The sequence below is a fragment of the Phasianus colchicus genome, chromosome 8 (assembly GCF_987193195.1).
Source record: "Phasianus colchicus chromosome 8, bPhaCol1.hap1.1, whole genome shotgun sequence".
NCBI classification, from domain to species: Eukaryota; Metazoa; Chordata; class Aves; order Galliformes; family Phasianidae; genus Phasianus; species Phasianus colchicus.
In genome coordinates this window covers 26823299-26834635 of record NC_143443.1, presented here as the reverse complement: position 1 = coordinate 26834635, position 11337 = coordinate 26823299, and positions in this window count along the sequence as shown.

Below are 11337 nucleotides of genomic sequence, written 5' to 3'. Positions count from 1 at the left end.
CTTAGTCGTGATTTTGTAAAACTCCAAATTCAGGGAATAATTCAGGTTAGATCTTTGACGACACATGGCATGTTAGAAAACAAATGCTCACTGAAGCTCAGTCTTCTGCCAAAATGCTGCCGCATGACAAATGCACCGTCTTCCAACATCATTAATCTCGCTTGTATAAAAATATTCTATAACACTTCTTTACAGGCTCAGACACTCACTTCAGTGTTATTTTGTGGGAGAACGTTTAGAAACTGCAAGGAAGCCATAAAAGAATGCAACCAGGATCCAACTTCTGAAAGCTAGAAAAATGACTAGATTGTTTTCAAGACTAGAAAGCTTCTAAAGTAATGGAGAAAAAGTGGCTAAGAGAAAGTGCTCCGGGGGCAAAAAGGCAAAGGATGAAAAAGTAGGGGCTCCTTCACCATGATCTGCTCACTCTTCTTGGTCTCCTGAAGGGATATCACTTGAATGAGGCCAAGGGACAGATTGGGATCCATTGCTGCCACAGAGCTGGGGTGAGGATGGCCACCCAGTAAGCCCAGTTGCTGTTCTCCTGCTGCTGAGCCTGGTGAGATCACACCCTGTAGCTGAAGGAGGCATAAACCACTGTATTTTACTTCCTATTTGCTGTGAAAATTTTCCTGCCACAGGTTTACTGAAGGCAGTAACTCACTAAGCCACAGACTCAGTCACGCGTTTAATTCTGAAGTGTGGTCGGATTTGATCTCAGTCCATATGAAGACATTAAACAACACCCACTGGCAAACCCATCATCTGCAACCTGGAACAGGTCCTGCACAGCAGCTTCCTCCTCATGCGTGGAGGTGATTCCTCCATCCAGCACATGCTTGGAGGCACATCTTAAGTATGATGTACGGTTTCCATGCTAACAGTCCTGTCTCTGAAAGAAAGTTGCTTTGGAAAAGGTATCTCTGAGGGAATTGTGAGGAGATGGTGATCCTAAGCTGTGCCTTAGCAAAATACAAATGCTAGAGCACAGCCCTGATCAGACCTCATCTTGCAAACATATGACTTTGAGCAGCTTTGCAAATGACTCGGCTACCCTGAGCAAGTCTATTTTAATGTCAAGAGGAGACTAGCCATGCACTCACTCATGCTACACCTCCAGGTACGTGACTTCAAGAACTTCATCTTCCAGATAAAATAAAAGTGTCTGCTCTGAATCAGACACTATCCTCTACATCACTGCTAATAGTGGATTGCTCATTTAATCTACCTCTGATTTCCCCACCACTGATAGCAATAGATCCCAGAAAATTAGGTGTGATTTAGGCAGTCAGCCAGCTCTAGAAATTGCAGATCTTCAATTGCTTCAGCTGCTGAGCCTTTTGGAACAGCTCGAGCTGTAAATAAGCGTTCAATGCTTTTGCATTTTTTATGATATGCTGATGCAGTTTTTCTGTGTCCTCGCTAATTTGCCAATAAAACATTGCACACAGAATTCATGTGTTGTGCTGGGGACAAAGTGTTTAGAAGACAGTATCAGAAAACTACAGATTAAAATGTTTCCAGGTGGAAAAAGCGTAACAATTGGAAGCAAGATGACTCGATAATCTGTTGTCCTGAGGGGCTCTTCTGATTTAAAAACAAAACAAAACAAAACAAAAACAAAACAAAAAAAAAGTTTGCTTTTATCGTTTCCAAAGCCATTTAAAGGAAAACTGTTCATTACTTTATAATCTCATGTTTAAGGGTAATTTGCATATTTCAGAAAGAAACTTGACTCTCCATAAATTCAGATTGTTGGATTGGGGCTTCAACAATAGAACAGCAAATTGGTCATTGCTTTTGGTACACCATCTGTTAGTATGGATTTTTTTCAAAAACAGCTTGTCCTGGATTTCACCCTTCATCTGTTCTTCTTTAGTGCTGCTCACCTTCAGTCCAAGAACTTCAGAGCACTGAATACACACTACTTAAGCTTCCCCATTAGCAGTACTCAAGAAAGAATGCAACAGGCATATGAGGAGCAGTTAACCCGCCCAGGTCTGCCCTGGCTGACCTTTAGAGTTCCTCCCAGTTGTTATCTCAACCAGCTCCATCTTTTCTTCTCAGTCACAGTACAAAATGCCATTCTTGCCAGGCAGTGGAAGTGCATGGTCAATACTCCTCTTTCCCCACTCCAATGAAGAAATTTTACTTGTAACAAATGAAAAACTTTTTGTGTCTTTTTTTCTTTTCCCTGACACGATATGATGTAACTGCGTTCAGACAACCGCTGTTGGTTCTTGTTGGACATTTCCCCAGCAGCCCCATGTCAGGTCCCTAAGTGCCTCAGAGCAGGCATTAATATTCTCCCATTTCTTCGACAAACAGCAGTCACAAGTCATTGAACAAATCTTCCCGGACAGTTGACCAAACTGAGGGAACAGAAAACAACTCATTCCTTGACTCCACAGAGTCAAGAACTTTTCCTGAAAGGGTTTTGATTTTGGCTTTAAAAATGTAACAAGAAATCTTTGTTTTTACTTTTTCCAGGGCAAGGATATTCACTCTAATAAAAATAGACAGGAAAGTAGAACACAGCTGATGTCCTTAAGAAATCAACAGTCACATCAAAACGTATGGCTATCTCTGCTCTTGATTAATGCCATGTGAAACGCTTCATACCTATGAGCTCTGGGCAAAAGCTGAAAACTTTCTTGAGGTGTTGCCTGTTGTTTTGTAAAAGCCAGAAAGAGTGCTTTTCACAGAGGAGGCTGCAGTATGTTTGCTAGTCACACAAGTGCTTACGATTCAGCAGCATCTATTTATGCTGCCTTGTGACTAACTGTGTTATATGTACCTTACAGGGACCAGGCAGCAGCTCCAAGCCATCATCTCTCTGGTAAATCACAATGATCAGAAATGAACAGCCCTATTCCTACCATTTCTTTCTTTAACTGAAGTTGTTTTTTTGATGCAAGAACAAAATACAAAGTGAGAGAGAGCTGAAGTAAAGATGTAAAGGTCTGGAGACACAGATTCAGCCAAGCTTACAGCAAAACCGAGCTGCTGACTCTAGAGGAAAAAATGCCAGTCTGCTCAGGCTAAAGAGTCTGTTTCACTAAGGCCACCCAAGCCAGGTGATGTTCCAGTACCATCAAGTATCCTTGTGCTAACGGCAATGAAAGCCCCCACTCAAAGTCGAGGTTTAGAACACCCATTCTGGCACTCTCTCTGCATCACCTGCACCTGCTGGAGGCTTCAGCCACTGCACTTTTACAAACTACTACAATTTTAGAAAAGGACCAGAAAGACAATAAGGATAACTGTAGAAGAGGGAGAAAAACAAAGAAAAAAAAGAAGAAAACAAAAAAAAAAGTAGAATTTCCTTTTTTCTTTTTTTTTGCAGGCTATCCATTTGCAGAACTATGACAGGGTTGTGGGATTACACAGGGCTCCATGTGTGAATGCCTTCTGTGGGCTCTGTCCTAGAAGCCTCTTTTTTCCTGAAAATGGGCCAATGGGCCTCTTTCTGCTTTGCACAGCACGGGGAGGATTGTGACCAGGCCACACCAGCCCCCAGGTGAGTCTGTGAGCATTTCCCTCAAGGAGAACTGATGTAGTTCAGCTGCAGCAGTGAGCTCTGTGAGCACACTTCCACCAGCACCTAACTATTTCAATTGATTCACAACCTGACACCTCTGACCCCAGCTTGCAGGCACTGCGAGTGCTTCAGATAACAGATGAAAAATTATCAGAGTACAGGGAGAGACTGCTGCATTATTTCTTATACTGAAAACCCATGGCTAGATTTGGCATGAAGAAAAAGTGGCTGCTTCCTCCCAGATGTCCTACCCCATTTTTCTGTGTTTGTGGTCCTTCATTTTTTCCCCCTATGGGTAAAAAGGACCTTATTTCTTTGCACTAAACATTAATGATTCATGTCTCCAAGGGCTGAACTGGAAAATTTCCTAGATTATACACCTGCCTGTTCTAGGAGTACTAAATGTACCAGCAGTGGGTGGACTTACTCAGGCTCCTATTAAGCAACATCTGTGGGTGGATTTTTAGTCCAGCTGTTAACACGTGATTTATTCTGCAGTCAGATCAACCATGCCAATGGAAAAAGTAGGCTTCAAGCCTGCTACTGAAGGGACTGATTACAGTAATTACTGTCACCATGAAACATCTTGTAAATGTTGGCAGATAGGCTCATAGTCTCACATGCCAGCTGAATAAATGAGATCTTGCTACTTGTAGGTTGTCAAGTCAAATGATGCAAAGCAGTTTAGGGCAGGCATTCACAGCCTGGAGATACCTACCAAGATACTGGTCACAGTCACAGTGACCACATCCTGCTACTTCTCTGGAGTGTCACCACTCTACAGAACCAGAATCATAGAATCATAGAATGATTACAGTTCAAAAAGGTCTCTAGGATCATCTAGTCTAACCGTCCACCTACCACCAATATTGCCCACTAAAGCACATCCCTAAATACCACATCTCCACATTTCTTGAACACCTCCAGGGACAGCAGCCCATTTTGGTGCATGACCACTCTTTCTGAGAAGTAAGTATGCAGCCAGGAGTCCATGTTACCTGTCCATGTTACAGGAGGATCTAGGAAAGTCATGCTCTGTGGCTGGAGATTGGTCTGTACCATAGGATACAAAACTTGTTTCCATTTTATGATAGAATCATAGACTATCCCAAGTTGGAAGGGTCCCATAAGGAACATCAAGTCCAACTCCTGGCTCCACACAGGGCATGGAATTGGAATGCATAAATTAAAGAGTCCAGGGCTAATTTGTCACTGACAAAACAGGTTGGGGGGATGTAGGCAGTACTGACCTCCATGATAAGAGGTAGCAGCACTGTGCTTCTGGTTTCATTCTGACCCCAGCACCCCACGAGGGCAGGGGCAGGCAGATGGCTGTGGTCACCTCTGCACTTGGAGGTCACACAGCACAGCTGGCAGAGCCATCACACACTGAGTCAGGCTGAGCACATGCTCCTCTCTAGACAGGAACAAGAACAAATCAGATAAGTATGGCCATGAATCAATTTAGCCAGAATTTTAGGAAAGTTTGCAGTTATCAGGCAAAAGAGAGGAACCAGAAAAATACATAAATCAGTGAGACTGAACTCACCAACCAGACCTAAAGTTTAATACATTTTAATAGGTACTACTTCTAATTAATCAATTAATGTAATTAAAGTGATTATAAATTATGTAACCAATTCTTAATCAATTAATCTTTAATTAACTTGCTTTTAAGTACTCCCATTTTAATTAATTGATCTGTACTTTGTTTGTGTATCTCAGCACTGTACTCCATGATCCGGGAGATCCCTTTTATCACTCTCTTCCAATCTCGTTTTTCCTGCCCTGCTTGCCATTAATTTCCCATTAACTTCTTTCCTACCCCTCCTCACCTCCTCCCCACAGCATGGAGTAGCCAAGGATGAGGATGTCATGCTTCCTTCGAGGCAGGGAGATGATGGACTGAGGTGATGGGCCCAGTCTACTCAGGGCCAACTTCAGAGCAGAAGAACTGCTACTCAAAAATGCACTCAGAAATGCTAATTCTCCCTCTCAGACCTCTCAAATGCAGAGCAAACAAGGCTCAGATTGGCACAGCCAAAGCAAAACCTTTCCTCTTCTCTTTGCTTTCTCTCAGCCCCTTGAGCTGAAGCCATTCTGATTCTCACACTGATGCTGTGCTAACTGCTTTCCTGTGGCTTCCCTGCTCATCAGCCACAGAACTTACCTGCTGCTCAGGAGGCAGCTGCAGCTTTGGGGACAGCTCTTGTCACACTCGCTGATTTTTGCTTTTTCAAAACAAAGTATTGTGCTCTGAAAGGATGTTGCCCTCACTCCCCAGACTCCTGGCTGGTTTTTGTGTGAAAAGACCAGCATAAAGGCTTGACTAGCAAGAAAAAGCAGTTGAAAAAATTGATTTGCTAGGAAGCAAGTCTGAAGATGAGTCCTTGAGATGCAACACCTTGTATTCAAGGATCATAGAATCATAGAATCATTAAGGGTGGAAAAAGCCTCTAAGACCAATCTAGGCCAACCATCCACCCACCACCAATACTGCCCACTAACCATAGATGCCTCAAAAAGTCACATTGTTCTAGAAAGTAGAAGTATTTTCCAAACTATACAAATTCTATTCTATCTATATGTTACTTTTGCAATCAATACTCTTACTTTTGTATTTTAATTGCAGACATTGCAATGTATGGACAGTCAGAAGCACCAATTTGAATAACTATTTTAAGTTATGTTAGTACAATGCCAACTGGATACTGCTACTAAGAAACAATCATTGAATTTCATTTTAACCTACTTTACATAAAAAGTATTTTGTTTGGGGGAGCGGAGCTGTTCCACTGCACATGCTCCAAAAAGGAGTCATAGTGTTAATACTTGGATTTGTTCACTGTATCTGAGTATCACAGTTTACCTCTGAGTAAAAATTAATTGGAGCCTAGTCTAGGAAAGGGAGAAGTGATGATCTGTTCCTATGTCCAGCACAATAGATGAGGGCTCACATTTGTCCTGCCAGGCAAAGCTACAGGCACTTCTTGTCCTCAGTGACAGGTTTTCTCCTCAAATCCCACTAGGATAAATGAATTTAACCTCTTTGCTGTTGAGTGGCAAGAGAGAAACAGCTCACTGCCATATGGCCCAGAGGGTGACAGTGTTATAGCCAAAGACATACCAAGATTTCCATGAATGCATTTTTTTCTGAATGGAGGAATTCAATTCCACACCTTTTCCTCATCCACACACTTCCATGCCAGATGCCATTCTGCCAGATCGCTCCTCTGCTGCCATCTGTCACACAATAACAAAAAGTAACGGAATATTGGTGGGAAGGTTCAACCTCTGCTGCCATTGCACCGACATCAGCCTCTGTTGTTGTCAGTCAACATAACACGACAGGAGGCATTACTTTTGGAGCAGCTGTAGTTTTATTTGGATTTAAAAATTCCTGACAGAAACTGAATATGTAATAACAGTCTTGCTATAGTCATTCTTGTTCTCATAACAATCACTCCTTCCAGAAGCACTAAAGAAAATTAAGTACTGCAGCAAATGAACCATGCAAAATTATTTTACTACCATCAGTGATGACGGAAAGCATTTACAATGGTTTTAAATGGTTTATTGCATGGGTGTAATTGTACATGGGGCAGTAGTTCCAGACTGAGTGCACATTGTGGCACTATTATTTATTATTATTTAAAGATTTGGGGAGTATCTCTTGCTGCAGCAGTTAGTTGCTTATTTACTCATTAAAGTTGGTAAATTACATGCACACAGAAATACCTACCCACAATGACTGCAATTATGAACACTGTAATTTCGTCAAATTGGATAGAAAAGCGCAGAAAGGCAATTATCAGACAAAGCCTAAACCTCAGCGTCTTATCCACAGCTTAAAACCCTGATGGCCTCAGACAGTGGCAGAGAACTCCAGTGACCTCAGTTCACTGGAAGCTGCACTCAGCTACCAGCCTTGGAGCTGAACAGGTAGAAATTTCAGTGTCCTAAATAACAAGAGGTCCAGTCACAGAGGCTTTTCCTTACACTACAACTTGCTAGTGATTACAGGGAACTCTACTGGGTCTAACACGGTTATGGGCAGAAAGCCAGCTGTTCTCCCACCGCCCAGTGAAGCTCATAGTTCGATATGGTTTACATAAACTCATAGGACACCCATAACTTCTGCTATCTCCAGCCCTAAAGGTCTCAGTGAGGATGCTGGGACCCTTCTGAGAACACTTTGAGCCATTCTACCCACGCACCAGAAATGCAGATTTAAGACATAGGGAACACTGGGTCAAGTATAGAGTTGCTCGGTCACTTCCATGAGACAGATAAAGGCTCCTTTGAGAACATCATAAAGAAGAACATATATTCAAAGTATTTCACTGTGGAAAAGCAACTGAGCAGCTCCAGAACCAACCCAGAAGGCCACACAGCAGACAGGTGATGAATTTGGCCTCAAGCCACACAGCCACCCTTACATGACAGGCTGTGCAGAAATGTTACCTCTTCCTTTCCTTTCGAACTGGATCCACTCAGAAGAAAATCTCTTAAAGATTCATTAAGCTACAAAGTACACAGAAGAGACAGGCTAATGATCAGGAAGCTCACCTGGGACTGAAAAATCCTTGGTAGCACACCATTCTTCACGGTCTTTGGAAAGCAATGTGTCCTTAAGCAACTCAGTCCGAAGCTATCCAGGATCTTGGGTCTACAAAAGATTTATTAATGCTAAAGCTGTCAAAACATGATGATGAAAATGAACACTAAGTAAATAATTCAGTGCATATATTTTACGGCTAATTAAAGATTATAATCAAAAGTGGTAATGATTTTTGCAATCATGAGTTAAGTGTGTGGAAGGGAAAAGAAGCCGCAAAGGGATTTTTTTAGAATCAGTTCTGGGTTGTTGAAACAAGCCTGAAAGAACCAGCATATAAACAAGTGTTAATTAATCAGGCATGCTGATATGCTCGGTATCTGCATTTTCATAAACTTCCAGACAACTCTGTCATACTCTGTATAAGGCCTCCCTCACACACTTTGCCCCCCACCAGTAAACACTGTCTCATTTAATGAAAATTTCTTAAGCTGGGTAAGGTTCTGTTCATAAATAAGATGTTCAAAGCCAGTGATTTTTTTCCACAGCAATGCAGTTGAACATCAAGATAAATAAAAGATTTCTTTGATTGCCTGGACTGGTTGTCTAGCTATAAAAGCAAAGCGCTTCTCTTTTGTTTTAGTTAGACATACCACCACCCTTCAAATGGCTTTGTAAAGGAGGGGTGGGTTCGGAGGAAGTCTGAAAAGAAAAAAACATGTCAAAGGAATCCTGGTGCACTTTACAGGTTATGATCCTTAGTAATTTTTGGTTTCAAAAAATGAGTGAAAAGTATTTTATCTACCCATACTTCTAGACTCCATCCAACGTAAAAAGGTCGTAGAAGAGAATATGTACACAGGGATATCAGAATTCTCCCAAGGGATACAAACTCCTCTCGCTCAAGCTTTTTGGTTCCTTAATCTACCCACGTAATAAAACGTCCCAGAGTCCTGCACATTCAACCACTGCACAGAATTCCTTACACATGTAGATACCAACCAGTGAAAGGCAATTTGCAAATGATAGTTCTCCAAAATACCTATACCTACAGATGAGAGGAAATTATACATATCCAGAGTGCTACCCAATTGATCTTTGGAGTACAATCCCAAACAGTGGTTTCAACTACCTGTACCTGCACCTTCACACTTCAGATAATAAATCCATATGTCTCTATACAGTTGCACCAGTCTCCATTCTCAACAGTAGAGTTTCATATACACAGACCCAGACCTACAGCTCAATTAATCCATTCTTGGGAAACTCTTTCCTGTTATTTAATTCTTCTTCAAAAATCTAGCAGCTTGTCTTCAGGTCACTGATCCCATTTACAAAAACACTTTCTAACAAATCTGAAGAACACTTCTTACTCCACATGAGTGTTATGAACAGTTCTAGGGTCATACCACTTATTCCATCTTGGCTGCATTATGAATTTTTGTAGTCAAGGCTCATGATAGAAATGCCAAGAGCCTGCAAACAAAGAAGAAAAATGCCACATAAAGAAAAACAAAAACTAGATAGTTTGCTTGTTCTGAGTCATTACTGCTGTTTGATATCATTCTGTACTAATTTTTTCTACTTCTCACAAGTGGAAATGTTTTAAAGAATTTTTAAGGTCAGCTCGTTAACAGATTAACAGCTTATGAGGAATTTGTATACAATTTGATCTTTTTTCTGTTTATGTAAAATGCTAATGAAAGTTAATCCTAAAATATCACTTGGTCAGACAGAATATGGGAAAAGATATCACAGATCTTCAGTGGATTTTGCTGGGTTTGTGTTTGTTTAAGAGAAAAATCACTTTACACAAAGGAACTGATGATTTGCTCTTCTGCAAAAGTATTTCTTCTTAGTTATTCAAGATTAACTTTAATTGAAATGCTATGAAAAATGGAGGAAGAAAGAATTTAAATGGGAAGAATAAAAATAACATTGAGCTATATGAAGAATATTTTAGTGAATGTTTTCAGCTTACTCATCAACTAGTTTCTAGATCCAGAATATATTAAATATGAGGTTTACTCATTAAAAATCTGCAAAGCAGTATGCATAACATCAAAGTCAGATGATTTCAGGTATTTGAATATCTTGAGTCCTAGTAGCTAAAAATGAGACTGATCTGAATCCAACATGGTCTGACTTCTATTGCAAGAAGATGGTGTATTCATTTCCACCCGTGCAAAAGGAATGCAAATTACTGCTGATCCAAGAGAACAGCTTTTCAGAGTGTTTTAGGAGAAAAGTTATTTTGGAAGGGATCTCAAGACATCACCTGGTCTTTCTTTCTACCCTAAGACAAGATCAACTCTACTGGAATTGCTTCTTGCTGGCGTTTGCCCCATTTAAAAAAGCTTCTTAATAACACTGCTGTGAGGGAGTCACGCAGTCATAATGGCAAAAGAATACAGAAAGGTTAAAAATGATAACTTATTTGTTTTGAAATGTTAACAATTTCGTCTTTTCCTCCTTTTTTTTCAGTCTACACATACAGCACTTTGTCAACAAGTTAACAACCTGTAATTGTGAAGAATAAGATGCACCTGGAGAATTTCTAGAGGACATTAACTGTGTTTTCATTGCACTGTTGCACTGGCCTGCAGTCCCACATCTACAACACTGAAAACTCAATATATTTTGTCCTTACTCGTGATCCTCCTGCTGATATTAAAGGCACAGCATTGTGGTTGACCAAGGAACAGTCACTCTTGCAATCAGTCTCAATTCAAAGTAGAGACAGGGGAACCACTATCACCCACAAAAGCTTGAGACATAAGAACCTGTAACCATGACAGCTGCATCCTACAAATGCTACAGAAGACAGTAACACGAATTCCTCCCTGCAAAGCCTGTGTTGACTCAGTTTCTTTTGTATGCACTGGCAGCCCCATTTAAGTACAGTATCAGTACCACCACAGAACAGTTTCTAAGGTATCCTGTCATCACAACAACATTGTTGTCCCTTCCCTCTTTCTATGGGTAATACAGCAAGTATTTTCATTGATGTGGATCCCTGAGGCACTGAATGTGTGTACTTTCCATTACTGGGTTATTTTATCTCAACTAAGGGTCAGTATTTGCAAGTAAAAAAGGGTATGATTTAGTGTCAGCTAGTAAGAATGGAGGATTGAAAAAGATTGACATGGAAGATGGTTGTCCTGGTTTAGTTGACAATTACACACTGCTGTAGTGGAAATGTCATGGCCTGAAACAGTGATTGAGCACCTGGTGGGAA